The sequence below is a fragment of the Mustela lutreola genome, chromosome 4, assembly GCF_030435805.1.
Source record: "Mustela lutreola isolate mMusLut2 chromosome 4, mMusLut2.pri, whole genome shotgun sequence".
Lineage (NCBI taxonomy): Eukaryota > Metazoa > Chordata > Mammalia > Carnivora > Mustelidae > Mustela > Mustela lutreola.
The window spans coordinates 67,002,113-67,021,611 of record NC_081293.1 but is presented as its reverse complement, the minus strand read 5'-3'; positions in this window follow the sequence as shown (position 1 = coordinate 67,021,611).

Sequence of the window (19,499 nt, the reverse complement as noted above, 5' to 3'; positions counted from 1 at the left end):
CTTTCTTTCTCTCTCTCTCTTTCTTTCTTTCTTCTTTTTTTACTATAAACAACTTAAAAAAACCCCAAACATACCTATAATGTATTCTTTGCTCCAGGGGCACAGGTCTGTGAATCATCAGACTTACACATTTCACAGCACTCACCATAGTACATACCCTCCCCAGTGTCCATAACCCAACCACCCTACCCCTCTTTCCCTGCCCCCCAGCAACCCTCAATTTGTTTTGTGAGATTAGGAGTCTCTTACAGTTTGTCTCCCTCCCGATCCAATTTTGCTTTATTTTTTCCCTCCCAACCTCCATGACCTCCCATTCTGCCTCCCAAATTCCCCATATCAAAGAGATCATATAATTATTGTCTTTCTCTGATTGACTTATTTTGCTCAGCATAATACCCTCTAGTTCCATCCACGTCATTGCAAAGATTTGGGGTTTTTTTGTTTTGTTTTGTTTTGTTTTCTGATGATAGCTATTCTAATAGGTGTGAGGTTAAATCTCTATGATTTTTTAAAAAACTTTACTTATTTATTTGAGAGAGAGAGATCATGAGAGGGGAGGTCAGAGGGAGAAGCAGACTCTCCGCTGAGCAGGGAGACTAATGCGGGACTCAGTCCCAGGACTCCAGGATCATGACCTGAGCTGAAGGCAGTCACCCAACCAACTGAGCTGCCCAGGCACCCCAAAATCTCTTTATGACTTTGATTTACATTTCTCTGATGATTAATGATGTTGAGCATCTTTTCATATACCAATTGACCATTTGTATGTCTTCTTTGGGAAAAAAAAAATCTCTTCAGTTCCTCTGCCCACTTTTTTTAAAAGATTTTATTTATTTATTTGAAAGAGATAGATCACAAGTAGGCAGAGAGGCAGACAAAGAGAGAGAAAGACAGGGAAGCAGGCTCCCTGATGAGCAGAAAGCCCGATGTGGGACTTGATCCCAGGACCCTGAGATCATGGCCTGAGCCGAAGGCAGCGGCTTAACCCACTGAGCCACCCAGGTGTCCCCGTCTGCCCATTTTTAAAGTGGGTTCTTTGTTTTCTGCTATTGCTTTGCATTGTTTCCTTATATATTTAAATATTAACTCCTTATCCAACTTATTATTTGCAAATACTTTTTTCTATTCCATATGTTTCCTTTCTATTTTGTTAATTGTTTCTTTTGATGAGCAGAAGCCTTTTAGTTTAACGTGATCCCACTTATTTATTTTTGTTGTCATTGTTTGTGCTTTTAATGTCATATCCAAAAAACTATTGCCAATGTTAAGGGATTTTTTTCTTTTTCTTTAGGTGTTTTATGGTTTTAGGTTTTACACTAAAGTCCTTAATTCATGCTGAGTTAATTTTTGTGAGTGGTGCATGATAGGGGCTCAATTTCATCCATCTCTATATGATTATCCAGTTTTCCCAGTACCATTTTTTGAAGAGACTATCACTTCCTCATTGAATATTCTTGAATCCCTTGTCAAATATTAATTGACTGTATATGCAAGAGTTCACTTATTGATTCTTGATGCAATTCCATTGGTCCATGTTTATATTTTTATACCAGTACCATACTGTTTTGATTAATGAAGCTTTGTAGTATAGTTTTTTTAAAGATGTTATTTATTTATTTGACAGAGAGAGACACAGCAAGAGAGGGAACACAAGCAGGGGTAAGTGGGAGAGGGAGAAGCAGGTTTCTTGCTGAGCAAGGAGCCCAACGTGAGACTCAATCCCAGGACCCCGGGATCATGACCAAAGCCAAAGGCAGATGCTTAACAACTGAGCCACCCAGGTGCCTTGTAGTATAGTTTGAAGTCAGGAAGTATAATGCTTCCAGCTTTGTTCTTTCTCAGATTTGCTTTGACTATTCAGAGTCCTTTGTGATTTTATCGGAATGTTAGGATTTTTTTTTTTTAAGTTTCTGTGAAAATTCTTTGGAATTTTGATAGGGGTTGCATTCAATATATAGATGGTTTTGGGTAGTATGAACAATTTAACAATATTAATTCTTCCAACCCATGAACACGGGATATCTTTCCATTTATTTATTTTTTTTATTTAATTTCTTTTCAGTGTAACAAAATTCATTGTTTATGCACCACACCCAGTGCTCCATGCAGTACGTGCCCTCCATAATACCCACCACCAGGCTCCCCAAGACTCCCACCCCCCACCTCTTCAAAACCCTCAGATTGTTTTTCAGAGTCCATAGTCTCTCATGGTTCATCTCCCCCTCCAATTTCCCTCAACTCCCTTCTCCTCTCCATCTCCCAATATCCTCTGTGTTACTTCTTATGCTCCACAAATAAGTGAAGCCATATGATAATTGACCCTCTCTGCTTGATTTATTTCACTCAGCATAATCTCTCCCAGTCCCGTCCATGTTGCTACAAAAGTTGGGTACTCATCCTTTCTGGTGGAGGCAGAATACTCCATAGTGTTATGTGAACCACATCTTCCTTATCCACTTATCCGTTGAAGGGCATCTTGGTTCTTTCCACAGTTTGGCGACTGTGGCCATTGCTGCTATGAGCATTGGGGTACAGATGGCCCTTCTTTTCACTACATCTGTATCGTTGGGATAACTACCCAGTAGTGTAACTGCAGGGTCATAGGGAAGCTCTATTTTTAATTTTTTAAGGAATCTCCACACTGTTCTCCAAATTGGCTGCACCAACTTGCATTCCTATCAACAGTGTAAGAGGGTTCCCCTTTCTCTACATCTTCTCCAAGCCACGTTGTTTCCTGTCTTGCTAATTTTGGCTATTCTGACAGGTGTAAGGTGGTATCTCAATGTGGTTTTAATTTGAATCTCCCTGATGGCCAGTGATGATGAACATTTTTTCATGTGTCTGATAGCCATTTGTAGGTCTTCATTGGAGAAGTGTCTGTTCATGTCTTCTGCCCATTTTTTGACATGATTAACTGTTTTGTGTGTGCTGAGTTTGAGATGTTCTTTATAGATGCTGGATATCAGCCTTTTGTCTGTACTGTCATTTGCAAATATCTTCTCCCATTCCGTGGGTTGCCTCTTTGTTTTGTTGACTGTTTCCTTTGCTGTGCAGAAGCTTTTGATTTTTATGAAGTCCCAAAAGTTCATTTTTGCTTTTGTTTCCTTTGCCTTTGGAGACATATCTTGAAAGAAGTTGCTGTGGCTGATATCGAAGAGGTTACTGCCTATGTTCTCCTCCAGGATTCTGATGGATTCCTGTCTCATGTTGAGGTCTTTTATCCATTTCCAGTTTATCTTTGTGTACAGTATAAGAGAATGGTTGAGTTTCATTCTTCTTCATATAGCTGTCCAATTTCCCAGCACCATTTATTGAAGGACTGTCTTTTTTCCACTGTATATTTTTTCCTGCTTTGTTGAAGATTAGTTGACCATAGAGTTGAGGGTCCATATCTGGGCTTTCTATTCTGTTCCACTGGTCTATGTGTCTGTTTTTATGCCAGTACCATGCTGTCTTGGTGATCACAGCTTTGTAGTAAAGCTTGAAATCAGACAATGTGATGCCCCCAGTTTTGTTTTTGTTTTTCAACATTTCCTTAGCGATTCGGAGTCTCTTCTGATTCCAAACAAATTTTAGGATTATTTGCTCCGGCTCTTTGAAAAGTACTGGTGGAATTTTGATTGAAATGGCATTAAAAATATCGATTGCTCTAGGCAGTATAGACATTTTAACAATGTTTTTTCTTCCTATCCAAGATAATGGAATAGTCTTCCATCTTTTTGTGTCTTCTTCATTTTTTTCATGAGTGTTCTGTAGTTCCTCAAGTACAGATCCTTTACCTCTTTGGTGAGGTTTATTCCCAGGTATCTTATGGTTCTTGGTGCTATAGTAAATGGAATCGATTCTCTAATTTCCCTTTCTGTGTTTTCATTGTTAGTGTATGGGAAAGCAGCTGATTTCTGTACATTGACTTTGTATCCTGCCACATTACTGAATTGCTGTATGAGTTCTAGTAGTTTGGGGGTGGAGTCTTTTGGGTTTTCCATATAAAATATCATGTCATCTGCAAAGAGAGAGAGTTTGACTTCTTCATTGCCAATTTGGATACCTTTTATTTCTCTTTGTTGTCTGATTGCTGTTGTTAGGACTTCTGATACTATGTTGAACAAGTGTAGTGAGAGTGGGTTTCCATTTATTTTTGTATTTTTTTCACCTAGGTTCTATAGTTTTCAGCTTACAGATTTTCACTGTCTTGGTTAAATGAGTGTTTTAGTGGTTTTGATGCTATCACAAATGAAATATTTTGTTTTTCAGATATTTTATTGTTAGTATATAGAAATGCAACGATTTCTGTATGTTGATTTTGCAACCTGCAACTTTAATTTGTTGACTGCTCTAATAGTTCTTGATTGGTCTTTAGGATTTTCTATATATAAGATCATATAATCTGCAAAGATAATTTTATTTCTTCCTTTTCAATTTAGATGCCTTTTATTTCTTTTTCTTGCCTAATTATTCTGGCTAGGACTCCAGTACGGTGTTGGATAGGAGTAGTAATTGTGGACACACTTTCAACCTTTCACCACTATGATGTTACCTAAGTTTTGTCATATATGGCATTTATGTTGATGCACATTCTTTCTTTGATCAATTTTTTGATAGCTTTTATTCCGAAAGGATGTTGTATTTCACCAAATGCTTTTTCTGCATCAATTGGGATGAACATATGATTTTCATCTTTTACTCTACGAATATGTTGTAAGACATGTGTTGACTTGGGTAGTTGAACTATCCTTTTATCCCAGGAATATATTCCACTTGATTGTGGTATATGATCATTTTAATGTGCTGTTGAATTCAGTTTGCTAATATTTTCTTTAGGATCTTTGCATCTATATTCATCAGGTATATTGGCCTGTAGTTTTCTTTCGTTGTAGTTTCCTTGTTTGGTGTTAGTACATGATAATGCTGGCCTCATTAAATGGGCTTTCAAATGTTCCCTCTTCTTCAACTTCTGGAAGAGTTTCAGAAGGATTAGAAGAATTTGAGATGGATTGCTATCAATTCTTCAAATGTTTGGAAGAGTTCACCAAGGAAACTCTCTGGACTTTTCTTTGGTGGGGGATTTTGATTATTGATTCATCTCCTTATTATTGGTACATTTCAATTTTCTGTTCCTTCATGATTCAGTCTTGGCAGGTTGTACCTACTAAATTTCTTCTAGGTTATCCAATTTATTGTTGCATAATTGTTCATAGTAGTCTCATGGTTCTTTGTAATTCTGTAGTTGCAAGTTACAAAGTCTCTTCTCTCATATCTGATTTTATTTATATGAGTCATTTTCTCTTAGTCTAGCTAAAAGTTTGTCAATTTTGTTGTATTTTTAAAAAATCAGCTCTGGGTTTCATTGATATTTTTTATTCCTATTTATAATATTTCTATTTCTTTTCTGGTCTCTATAATTTCTGATCTGATCTTTGTTATTTCTTTCCTTCTTTAGTTTGTTCTTCTTTTTGTAGTTCCCTGAGGTGTAAAGTTAGGTTGATTATTTAACATCTTTCTGTTTTCTTTGTGTAGGTGTTTATCCCTATCAACTTCCTTCCTAGAGCTGCTCTTGCTGTTTCCAACGGGTTTTAGTATGTTGTGTTTCCATTTTTATTTGCTTCAAGATTTTTAAAATTTCCTTTTTGTTTTCTTCTTGATCTATTATTTGTTCAGGACTGGGTTAATTTCTACAAATTTGTGAATCTTGCAGCCTTCCTCCTGCTATTAATCTATAATTTCCTAACATTGTGACCTGAAAACATACCTGGTGTGATTTCAATTTCCCTAAATTTGCTAAGATTTGTTTTGTGATGTACCATATAGGCTGTCCTGGAGAATGTTCTGAGTGCTTTTAAGAAGATTGTGTATTCTGGGGCTGCCTGGGTGGCTCAGTGGGTTAAGCCTCTGCCTTCAGCTCAGGTCATGATCTCAGGGTCGTGGGATTGAGTCCCGCATCGGGCTATCTGCTGGCCAGGGAGCCTGCTTCCTCCTCCCCCTCTCTCTCTTTCTCTCTCTGCTTGCCTCTCTGACTACTTGTGGTCTCTCTCTGTCAAATAAATAAAAATCTTTAAAAAGAAAAAGAGAATATTGTGTATTCTAACAAACTGAGTGTTTTGGGGGGTGTGGGGATGGGTGAGCCTGGTAGTGGGTATTAAGGAGGGCACATATTGGATGGAGCACTGGGTGTAATGTGTGAATGATGAATCTTGGAACACTACATCAAAAGCTAATGATGCATGGTGACTAACATAACACAATAAAAATTTATTTTTAAAAAGATTTTATTTATTTATTTGACAGAGATCACAAATGGGCAGAGAGGCAAAGGGAAAGGAGGAAAGCAGCCCCCCCCCCCCACCTCCAAGCAGAAAGCCTGATGTGGGGCTTGATCCCAGGATTCTGAGATCATGACCTCAGCTGAAGGCAGAGGCTTAACCACTGAGCCATGCAGGCACTTCCACAATAAAAATTAAAAAGAAGAAGAAGGAGGAGGAGGAGGAGGAGGAGGAGAAGAAGAAGAAGAAGAAGAAGAAGAAGAAGAAGAAGAAGAAGAAGAAGATGATGATGATGATGATTTTGGGATATGAAGAAGAAGAGGAAGAAGAAGATTTTGTATTCTAGTGTGGTTGGATGGAATGTTCTAGATATGTCTTTTAGATCTCTTTGGTCATAAAATATAGTTCAAATCCAAGTTTCCTTATGGCATGGGTGGTTCAGTGGTAGAATTCTTGCCTGCCAAGTTTTCTTATGGATTTTCTGCCTGGCAATCTATTTTTGAAAGAGGCGTATTGAAGTTCCCTACTATTACTTTATTATTGTCTGTTTTCCCTTCAGATCTATAATTGTTTAATATATTTAGATGCTCAATGTAGAGTGCATATATATTTAAGATTATCATGCCTTCTTGATGAATTGACTTATCATTATATAATGACATTGCCTTTTATAGTTTTTGGTTTAAAATTTATTCTGTCTGATATAGGTATGGTTACCACTGCTCCCTGGACTTCTACTTGCATGCACTATCTTATTCCATTCCTTCACTTTAAGCTTATGCATCCTTAAGCTAAAGCAAGTGTTTTGTAGGCAGCATATAGTTGAGTTTTCTTCTACTTCTTCTTCTTCTCCTTCTCCTTCTCCTTCTCCTTCTCCTCCTCCTCCTTCTCCGCTTCCTCCTCCTCCTCCTCCTCCTCCTTCTTCTTCTATCTATCCAGCCACTCTATGCCTTTCTTTTGGAGAATTCAATCCATTTATATTTAGAGTAGTTATTTATAGGTAGGGACATATTCATACCATCTTATTAATTTCTAGCCATTTTGTATTTCCTTCTTTCCTTTCTCTTGTTGCCTTCTGTGACCTGATGATTTTCTGTAGCAGTATGCTTTGATTTCCTTCTCTTTATTTTTTGTAATCAATTGTAAGTTTTTGCTTATGGTTATCATGAGGCTTATGTGAACTGTCTTATAGATATAACAGTCTATTTTATGCTGGTAACAACTTAAGCTGCATACAAAAATTCTGCCCTTTTACTCTCCTACCCTTCATGTTTTTTATATCATCATTACCTCTTTTATATTGGCATTCATTTAAAAATTATTATATCTATAGTTATTTTCAATATTCTTATCTTTTAACCTTTATGCTGTAGTTAAGTGGTTAACATATCTCCATATTATGGTACTAGGTATTCTGAATTTGCCATATATTTACCTTTACTAGTGTATTGTATATTTTCAGGTTAATTGGTGTCTTATTATTTCTGCTTGAAGAACTCATTTCAGTATTTCTTATAAGACAGTTCTATTGGAATGCTAAGTGAAATAAGTGTCAGAGAAAGGCAAATACCATATAATTTCACTCAATTATGTGGAATTTCAGAAACAAAACAAATGAGCAAAGGGGAAAACAGAAAAGCAAACCAAGAAATAGACTACTAACTGTAGGGAACAAACTGATAATTACAAGAGGGGAGTTTGATTGGGGGATGGGTAAAATAGGTGATGGGGATTAAGGAGTGCACTTGTTGTGATGAGCACTGAGTGTTATACACAAGTGTTGAATCACTATATTGTACACCTGAAACTAATATTACACTGTATGCTAACTAACTGCAATTTAAATAAAAACTTGAAAAAAAAACCTGTTCTACTGGTGATAAACTCCCTCAGCTTGTTTGTTTGGGAAAGTCCCATTTCTCCATTTCTGAAGGACAGCTTTGCAGTTAGAGTATTGTTAGTTGGCACTTCTTTTCTTTCAGCACTTTGAAAATATCACCTCTTTCTCCTGGCCTGCAAGATTTCTGCCAGATATATGTAAATAGCTTTATGGGAGGGGTCCCTTGTAAGTTATATACTTCTTTTCTTTTTGTGTTTTTAAGATTCTCTATTTGCCTTTTATCTTTGATGGTTTTATTTAATGTGCCTGGGAGACAATCTTTTTAAGCTGAGTTGGGTGATCTATGAACTTCATCAACTTGGATATCCAAATCACTCCCCAGATTTAGAAAACTCTCAGCAATTAATTCTTTAAGCTTTCTTCCCCCTCCCCTTCTCCTTTTGGAACTTCAATAATTTTCAAATTGTTTCTTAGTATGTAATTCTATAGATTATGTAGGTTTTCTCCATTCTTTTTTATTCTTCTCATTGTTGTTCTCTGACTAAATAACATCAAAGTTCCTGTCTTCTGATTCATAAGTTCTTTCTTCTGTTTGTTCCATCATGATGATGATGTTCTCTAAGGCATTTTGCACTTTGTTCTTTGAATTCTTCAGCTCCAGAATTTGTTTTATTCTTTTATGACTTGTATCTCTTTGTTAAGCTTCTGGGTCCCCCCCCCCCCATATATTGTTTCCCTGATTTTGTTGAATTATCTTCCTGTGCATGTATGCTTTGGTTTTGTTTTGGTTTTGGGGGTCTTTTTGTAGCTCATTCAGTTTCCTTAAAACAGCTCTTTTGAATTCTTTACTAGGTCCATTGCAGATCTCTGTTTTGGGCATCAGTTTCTGGAAGATTACTGTGATCCTTTGGTCTTGTCATTTTTCTTGCCTTTTTATGTTCCTCGAAGTTTTGCATTGTGGTCTTTACATCTGACAGAGCCACCTCCTTCAATCTTTACTAGCTGCCTTTAGTAGAGGAAAAACTTCCATCATCACTGCTAGGGATTCTGAGGCTTTCTCAGCTCCTTTGTACAGCTGTTCCGTGCTTCTTGCTCCCTCTTGTGGCAGAACTCCGTGTGTGTGTGTGTGTGTGTGTGTGTGTGTGTGTGTGTGTGTGTGGCAGAACTCTTAAGCTTAAATGCCTTCTCTTGATCCTTTAATGCGCTAGGTAGAATGCTGACAGCTTCCTTTTTGTTTTCCCAAAGGTGGCATTAAAGTTCAAATCTGTGGTCTCTTTCTGGCCTACAGATTCCAGCTGGCTCTCTGTGAATGTTCACTAGCCATATGTCAGAGATTGATTTCACTGCTGTCATCAGAAAATGCACAGAGCAAGTTGGATACAGGGTATGAATGTGTGTGTGTGTGTGTGTGTGTGTGTGTGTGTGTGTGTGTTGCATCGAGGACTGGGGGAGGCTATGGGCCAGGTGGGAAGATCTGTGGGTGAGGAGTCCCCTGCAGTTAGTACTCTGGTTTCCTGATGCAGTCCACAACAGAGTTAGTAAGATCCACATCTTTTTAATACCCTTTGAGAATCCTATCTGTGCTCTCTCAGCCTCTTCCCATTCTCCAGTCCTTATGTTTATGATTCAGTACTCTCTGGATAGCTGAGAGAAAAATGAGATCCTTTCACAGTTGTTCTACACTTTTTTCTCACTTTCCCTTGTTAACCGGAGAAATCATGGGCTCAGATTTCTCTTGGTCTTAACCTGTGCTCTCTTAGGGGAAAGGTGATGACTCTGTTCCTCTTCTTTTTCCAATGTGTCACAACTCCTTTTTTCTTTTTTCTTTTCTATTCTTTCCTCTTTTCTTTCCTTTCCTCTTTTCTTTTCTTTTATTAAATTTTTATTTTTTTAAATTATTTTTTAAATTAAATAATAATGTATTATTAGCCCCAGGGGTACAGGTCTGTGAATTGCCAGATTTACATACTTCACAGCACTCACCATAGCACATACCCTCCCCAATGTCTATAACCCAACCACCCTCTCCCTACCCCTCTCCCCCTGGCAACCCTCAGTTTGTTTTGTGACATTAAGAGTCTCTTATGGTTTGTCTCCCTCTCCATCCCATCTTGTTTCATTTATTCTTTTCCTACCCTCCCAACCCCCCCCCCCATGTTGCTTCTTGACTTCCTCATATCAGGGAGATCATATGATAGTTGTCTTTCTCCAATTGACTTACTTCGCTAAGCATAATACCCTCTAGTTCCATCCACATCATTGCAAATGAAAAGATTTCATTTCTTTTGATGGCTGCAGAGTATTCATTCCATTGTTTATATACACCACCACATCTTCTTTATCCATTTAACTGTTTTCTCTTTTCTTTTTTCTTTTCTTTCTTTCTTTTTTTTCTTCAATATTGTCCTGGAAATTTTCTGGGAACCTGGACTTATACAATCCTCTTTTGGCCTTGATTTTCTAAGACAGTGTTTTGCAGGCTCTCCTAGACTATGGTTGAGGGGGCTGGAGTGGCTCACAGGTCACTACAGTGTACATAGCTGAGACTGAGACCTGTAAGCCTATTATTACCCATTATACAAGTGGTGGAACTCCTCCCAGGTTCCTTGAAAAATAGTGCTAGATCCCACAGCTCCCACCTAGGCACTTTTGTTCATGGATGGATGTCAAATTATTGTTGGTGGGGAGGCACAGATGAGGGATGTCTTATTTAGCCATAATGCTGACATCACTCCACTCCCATTGTGTATCTTTATAATTACCCTTACCATGCTCTATTATCAGTATAATTAACCATGGGATCCTTAACTTGGGATCATTTTTTACTCCCTGGCACTTAGCACAGTGTCTGGCACACAAGAACTCAAATATTTATTGAATAAGTAAATGAATTAGTCATCAGAAGATACTTGGAATTTTATTTTTATTATTTATTTATTTATTTATTTATTTGACAGAGAGAGATCACAAGTAGGCAGAGAGGCAGGCAGAGAGAGAGAGGGGGAAGCAGGCTCCCTGCTGAGCAGAGAGCCAGATGTGGGACTCGATCCCAGGACCCTGAGATCATGCCTGAGCTGAAGGCAGCGGCTTAACCCACTGAGCCACCCAGGCGCCCGATACTTGGAATTTTAAATGGCATGTTTAATTGGGGAAGGGATTAATTAAGATAAGTGAAACCCAACAAAGATAATAAATAGAAGTAAGTAGAAATAAGAAATAAATAACAGCATTGGTAGGTCTGTGTGCAGTTAATTAGAGAAAAGGTTACATGGAGAAGGCAGATTTGATAGCCTGTAAGAAGTCAGGATAAGTTTTTCACTGGCAAACTGATCTAATAAAAACATTTGTTTAGGAATATTTATTTAATGTAGAATAGAATTTGAATAGGAATAGTCTGTTATACTAGAATCCTCAAAGGCATTCTTGGCTTCCATAGGCTAAACTGGTCAATGAAATCCTGCTGGTGGTACTGATAAATGTCTTTGGAATGTGAGCTGTAGCACTATGCTGCTAGTTTGATCACAGTCTCTTTCCTGGATTTTAGCAATAGCCTCTTCACTCATCTCCTTCCTTACAGTTTCCTCACTCCCATCACTTTCTATGCTCCTACCAAAGAGATTTTTCTAAAAACAAGTTTAACCTCCCTAAAGAATCATCCATCTTTTGCTAGCAAACTCTTTAGCATATTACACACAGCCCTTCACAACCTAATGCTGCCCAACATTTTTGGATTTGTGTCAAATCACTCATTCCATATACATATTTAAAATACACCATGTTCTCATGTTTATCTGTCACTTGCACATACTGTTTCCTTTTTCTGAAATGTACCTCCACCCTTCTCCACTTGAAAAAAACAGTTCAAATGTCACCTGCTTTATGAAGCCAACCCCTCCTCCCCCAGGCAGATTTAAACAGATGGATCATTCCTTAGTCATGTTTGTATTTTTAGAAGTTGTTGCAGCATCTAGCATAGTACTGGTTTCTACTAGAAACTAAATTTAAAAAATATATTATGAAAGATGAATATCACCGTTATATCTTGGGAAAAATGTAAAAGAAACAGATTTTTTTTTAAAGATTTTATTTGTTTATTTGACAGAGAGAGACAGAGAGGTCACAAGTAGGCAGAGAGGCAGGCAGAGAGAGAGAGAGAGAGGGAGAAGCAGGCTCCCTGCCAAGGAGAGAGCCCGATGTGGGGCTCCATCCCAGGACCCGGGGATCATGACCTGGGCCGAAGGCAGAGGCTTAACCCACTGAGCCACCCAGGTGCCCCAAGAAACAAATTTTTACAAAGTAAAAAGTGAGTACCATATACACACTCCTGCAATACTCAGATATAATCCCCATTAAACCCAATTTTGTGTATATTATTTCACACACTTTTTATGCATTCACACATTGTATAAAATTACACATGTGTAGTTTTGAAAAATTCAAGCCTAATGTTTTTGAATGACTGAATGAGTGAATAAAAGAACCTAAGATGTTATTTTAACAATATTCATTAAAGAAGTTAAGAAAGAGTCTTTATAGGGATAGAAAAGGAACAATAGAATGTGAGTATTGAAAAAAAAAAAAACAACACTGCAATTTCATGACTCATTTGCCTATGTTGTCCTTACATACAATCAAATATAATTTCAAAGCTGCAAACTGGATTCATAGGTGGGAATTTATAGCAAGATGAAACAATAAAGGTAATCCCTCCTATATATATCTCTCTGAATACCAGTTTTCATACCAGTACAAAACAAAGAATTCCACCTTGTAGGATTTTGAAACAATTAGAGATAATATATTAAAATGTTTGGCACATGTCAGAGGGGAGAGGGGTAGGGCATGGGCTAAATAAGTGATGGGGATTAAGGAGTGCCCTTGTGATGAGAAATGGGTGTTGTATGGAAGTGTTGGATCACTATATTGTACTCCTAAAACTAATATAACACTATATATTAACTGGAATTAAAATAAATATTAAAAAATATGTAAATAGCCACGAAATTAAATGTTTGGCACATAATTGAGCAATAAATTATAATTTTAATTGATCAGTTATTTTACAGTAATGCAAGGGCAAATACTATAAAGTTATCCTGTTTATTAACATTATTCTAACAATTTAACCATTCTGGATTTCTTCGACCCTTAAGTCAGCTTTCAGGAATATCCAGCAGTATGAATTTGAGTTTTATAATTTGCATAAAATTACAGCTATCCTTTTGCTTGTCCTACCTCCTGCTGACTCATAGAATTAACTTTAAAATAGAAAGGTTATATTTATATTGCAGAATGTTGCTACAGCAATAGCTAAAAATAACTTTGGTGTGCTCTTAATAATTAAGGTTGCATCTTGACTTTGTTCCAATTGGGAAATAATTCATAAACCAATTTGGATAACTTGGAATTGTTAGCATGCAATAGATCTTACTTTCTATTTTTTTTCTCCCTTCCATTCTTCTGTATAGTATGTTAAGGCAAACTCAAGTGTATTCATAATAGAACCTTAGTAAATGAAAATGTTTTGGAGGAAAAAATTACATACATAGTTTTCTATGTGTATAATTTATTGAAATATCGATTTATAGGAAAGATACACTAGGAGAAATTCAGACAATAATTCCCTCCCCCCCTTGCTGCAATAAATTGTTATACTTTTGTAATTTTCATGTGTTGTTACTTTGTTTTCCTAATCAGAGTGTAACCTATTTGGGACAGAAACAATGTCTCAATTCTTTTTGTGCTACTTAATACCTATTAGAGTGCTATTTAGTTTTTAATGAGTAAATTGTCTTTAAATGTGGTGTTGAAATATCTTATTTCTAGAAATACATTTTACTTATGAGTTTAGAATGCATCTATTCCTCATGCTAAACCTATTAGGTGATTGCTCTTATTTTAGTGAATTATTTGTCCATTATAATTACAAAAGCAAGACTACTTTCTTGAATATTTTTTCTTTGGGTGATATCAATGTATGTAACTCTGTTATTTAGTAGTGAATTATCTTGGTCTCTGGCTGCTGCTACTACTTATTGGTGCTATTCAATTTTACCAGTGTGCACGTATCAATAAACCATTATCATTATTTTCATATGTGTTTCCCAAAATTTTACATAGTCCCCATCTCCACATATTAACTTTTTATTGGTGAATAATACTTCTAACAGGTGTCACTATTTTCTATGGGGCCAAATTTGTATGTAAATGATTTGTGCAGATGCGAACCTTTTCACATTTTCTGTGTCTCTCTTCCTCCCTCCCTCTACCTATCTGTCATACTGAATATAGTATGTTAGGTACTAAAGGGGATAGAAAGAAGCTGAAGACTTGGTCCTGTCTTCAAGAGCTTGCCATCTATTGAGAAAAAAAAAATATATGTGCACATAACAAAAGATTAAACACCAGAGCAGTCTATGATATGTCACAAGTAAATAATAAAAGCTCACACACTAAAGAAAAATTCAAGAATATATTTTGGGCTGGAATGATACGGTGTGTTGAATGAGTCTGATGGATAGTCTGATATAATGGAGAAAGCATTACATTTAATTGGAAGACCAGGTTTTCACCTCCACAACCTACTAATTAGTGTAACCTTTTGTGTCTTGTGCTTTCTAAACTTAATTTTTCTCATCTATAAATAATGATACCATCTCTGCCTGCTATTTTAATTTCTGAATAACATAATCAAAGTTATATAAAAATGTTCTAAAATATTAAAGTATGACTCCAATCTAAAGGGGTGTTATTTTTTCATCACCTACCATAGTTTTATGCTCAAACATCACTAATTTAAGAAATGCTAAAAGTTCAATAGGAATAGAAGAGTAATGCTGATATATAACATATGTGTATGCATGTATTGATGTGGGAAACAAAAGCAGTAGAAAAATTACTTTTTTAAAGATTCATTTTATTTATTTATTTGACAGATAGAGATCACAGGTTGACGAGAAGCAGGCAGAAAGAGAGGAGGAAGCAGGCTTCTCGCAGAGCAGAGCGCCCGATGCGAGGCTCAATGTGGGGATCGATGCGGGGCTCGATCCCAGGACCCTGGGACCATGACCTGAGCCGAAGGCAGTGGCTCAATCCACTGAGCCACCCAGGCGCCCCAGTAGAAAAATTATTAAATTTCCTTACCACCTACAGCCCACTGACAAGTCCTTGAAACAGGCAGAGTGACATTCCTCTAGGGACTCAACTGCCTTGATTACTTTGCTAAGGGCAAAAGGCAATCCTAGCCTGACCCACCACCTCCAGGACCCTGTAAATCTACTTTAACATATAAAAATTCCTTTGGAAACGTCATCTCTAAACTCCCAAGATACTTGTTGGTAATCATCCCCCAGGCCTATGGCCCACCAATATACATCTGTAGGGTCTCATGACTAAGCTTTCATTAGATGTTAATAAATGACCTTATCCCAACAATAGCTAGTCCCCTCAAGGTCTGAAAATCTTGCTTCCAAAATTCTTTAGAGACTTATGTTATCCCTAACTACTCCCAACTTGTATATAATGGGCCACTCCTCCTGACCCATTGCAGCTCTTTCTAACCACAGGTCCTGTCCCTGTACTTAAATAAAATCACCTTTTTGCACCAAAGATGTCTCAAGAATTATTTCTTGACTGTCAGCTTTGAACCCCAACATCTTCCCTACATTATGGGTGTAATTTAAAAGGGGCAGGAAATGACAGAGTAATGGCAGGTCTGTGATGCAAATCTCACGTTGGGGAAAATTCATATTACACCTGTAATTATTTAGAAGCTAATAATAATTGTTACAAATAATATAATTATAGCCATTATCTGTTGAATCTTTATGATGTGACAGGGACTCTGTTAGGAACTTCTTGTATATTTCCTAATTTAATCCTCACAACAATCTTAAGAATCAGCCATTATTGTTCCCATTTTCACAGAAGGGAAAACTCTGGGTCAGAGAAATTATCATTTGGCAGGGTCACACAGCTAGTAAGTAACAAGAACAGGATTCAAATCCAGATGTGTCTAACTTATGAGTCTATATTCTTATCCGGTAATTTCCGTAACTTCGGTGTGTCATGCAAAATGCAACCCAGAGCCAAGTGAAGTGGTTTGATGTTTTTATTAAACCAGAAAAAGAACCAGGTATTTAAATAATAAATTATTTTTAAGCAAAGGTGAAGTGAGAAACTATAGGGGAATCAGAAAAGCCAGTTCGTGGAGGATTTCTATGCCATGTATGAGAATTTAAACTTGATTCCGTAGGTAATCAGGAACCACTGAAGGTTTCAAATATAGATATGTGAAAATCGCCTACCTGGCATTGTTGCAGGATTTCTTTTCCTTTATTGCCCGTGGTTCTTGGTCACACTGCTTTGAAGAATGAAGAGGTAGACCAGAGGAAGAGTGTTAGGCAGCAAAGCAAAGTTTATTGAGTGATAGCAAAGCAGTTTATTAAACAATAGTACAAAGCTCCCAAAGGAGGGAGCCCGATAGGGCTGCTACCATGAGTTTCTAAGACTAGAGGTTTTGGGGGGCTTGATGGCAGCTGTTTAATTTGATTAACCCTCAATGTGCCCATCACCCAATCAAGTTTTTGTCATCTACCTATCACAGGGGAAAGGGCAGAGGGCTTCTTCCAGGGTGGTGTAAAATCCTTTTAAGGGTTGAGTCCTCTTAGGGTAGGTTAGGAGTGGGGGGAGGGGGTCATCCCTGTCTGCCTTTCTTCAACTATCCTTCATTAGCATAGAGTCTGTCTCAATAAGCAGGTGAAGGGATGAGATTTGTCTTTTAGAAAGAAGGAGTTGGTGACTGGGCACAATATGGTTAGGAGGGAAATAAGATGAAAGTAGGAAAACTCCTGTAAGAGTTTGGGAAAAGATGTCAGAGCCTGAACCAGTGACATACAGGAGCGAGCTGGTATTGGTCTGGAGAGCCAGTTGTGTGTGTGTGTGTGTGTGTTTATATATATCCAAATGGATATATATAGCTCTTCCCAACTCTAGGTGTGGTGACATCACAGTAGTTGGAAATGAGCCGCTGTAGGAGAATTTATACCACAGATCTCAGCAAACACTACAAACTAGGGCTTTCTCTTTGGAGAGCTGATTTGCCAACATATTACTAGCCAAACAAAAGCAACAGCAATTTGGAGAAAGAATACTTACCAGAGAGGTTAATGAGGTAAAATCAGCAATACTTACCATTAGCTGATTGATGGGGGAGAAGTATTGTTACCAGCTAGACCCCAAGACCCGACCTTTACTGCTTGCCTGGCTGTACCTAGAAGCCTTTTCCCACCTTTTTTCCTTTCAGCTTATCCCATAACTCAGGCAAAAGACCCTAGGGGCATAGCATCCTCAGAAGGATAATAAAACTACCCCTTAAGCGATAACATCTGCCTGGGTAGCGATCCACTGGTCCAGACTACCCAGACCAATCTGAGATTAACCCCAACTCACACCTACAGAGATGGACCATGGAGTGACCTGTGGAATGACTGACCTCATTATAATAGTAAAATCTCCACCCAAGGAGGAACACAAGCCTCATTTGAGCCTCATTTATATTACAATGTTAAGGCATGTTTTATTAAGCTGCATGTGTGACCTTATGCCCAGTCCTACCTAAAATGACAAGGCTTCCCTATCTAAATATTCATCCTAACGCAAATAAAAGGAACCCATTCAGCCTTGCTCAGAGAGTCAGGTCTTTGAAGTTTATTCCCCATGATGTCTTTATTTGCTGCGAATAAAGTTTACTTTGTGTGACAACTCCACCTGTATAGTAGTCTCTGTGACTTACCAAAAAGCAAACTCGCAGTAGCTCAATTACAGTCAGTGGGAAAGATTATAAAATGATTTATCAAATTATTAGTTTGGATAATTCAAATGGGATACTGGTGCCTCTTATCAGGACAAGGAGTTCAAAATGGAAAAAATAGTGAATTCTCTTCAGGGAAAATTGAAGTATCTGTGAGACATGATGGTAAAGATATCCACAAGACAGTGGTTATATAGATTTGGAACTAAAATGAAGTCTGTATTCAAAATAAAATATTGGAATCATGAGGATATAACTGATAGTTGAAGTCAGTAGATAAACAGTAGATAAAACATTTAAAACAAAACAAAGTAACAGAGCCCTGGGAAAGGCTGTGGCAAGACTTCACATTTCATAAAGTAAATATAAATGAAATCATATGTCTTTTTGTTAAAAGCAATTTCAGTAAGTAAGTAGGATTATTTTTATAAATGCTGCATTCAGAATAAAATTACACTGCATGCAAATGAATGTAAAGGAATATTGGTATCTGATGAAAACAAATATAGATCAGATTTGTAAGAACTGTATAGGAAGATTTATCAAAATGACACTTTAATATTTAAGATTTTATTTATTCATTTTAGAGAGAGACAGCATGAGTGGGAGAGGCAGAGAGAGAGAGAGACAGGACCTCAAGCAGACTCCATGCTAAGCATGGAGCCTGTTATGCAACTCAATAGATACCTGGAATCTGAGAACATGACCGGAGCTGAAAACAAGAGTCGGAGGCTTAATCACCCAGGAACCCCTCAAATGACACGTTAAAACAAAAAGATTTTTTAAATATCCAAAAGAAGTTTAACTTTTATCAAACATCTGAAAGAACAAAAACATTCTAGAAAGTACAGAGAAAAATTGAGAATTCAGCTAAAATGTAATTATAAGGAAATGTGTGCTATACTTTATCTTGGCAATGTATTTTAATTGTTTATTTCTTTGCTTCTCTCATTAGACTTTACTGAGAGTGAAGGAATGTCGTGTCTTTTACCCACATTTGGGGCCTTGTACATAGTTATATAATCAGAAAAAAACTCGTTTCTTTCATGACAAGATGGACGTTTGAACAGATGACCTGGGAAGGTCTTTTCAACCCTGACAGTCTATGAATAGATGATAGAAATAGATAGATATATAAAAAAATATAGATAGAAAAAGTAATAGTTGCTTACTTACCACTTAAAAGAAGTGGGCTTAGTCCTTTGTAATACTAAAGGGCCAATGTTTCAAAGCTACAGAAAGGCAGTTGACTCTCAGCTTAATTACAGTGGTATGAATTTTTCAATTATTCAATTAAGAATTAACAATTATAGCTACCCAACAGAGGTTTCAAGATGTGGCTATCTTGGAAATAATTAGAAATGTAAAAGCTGATCCTTAGATACTTTCAGTTTAGGTCTTCCCAATCTTTTTCATGCCATTGTCTGCACAGAAAATGGTTGTACAGCATATCAACCAATAGCTCAAAGAATATTTGCCATATGCTCTCAGGACTTGGGGAAAACTAATCTAGTCCAACATCCTCATCTGCAGTGGGGGAAACTGAATCTTAGGGGATGCAACATTTCCGGATCAAGACTTTAACATG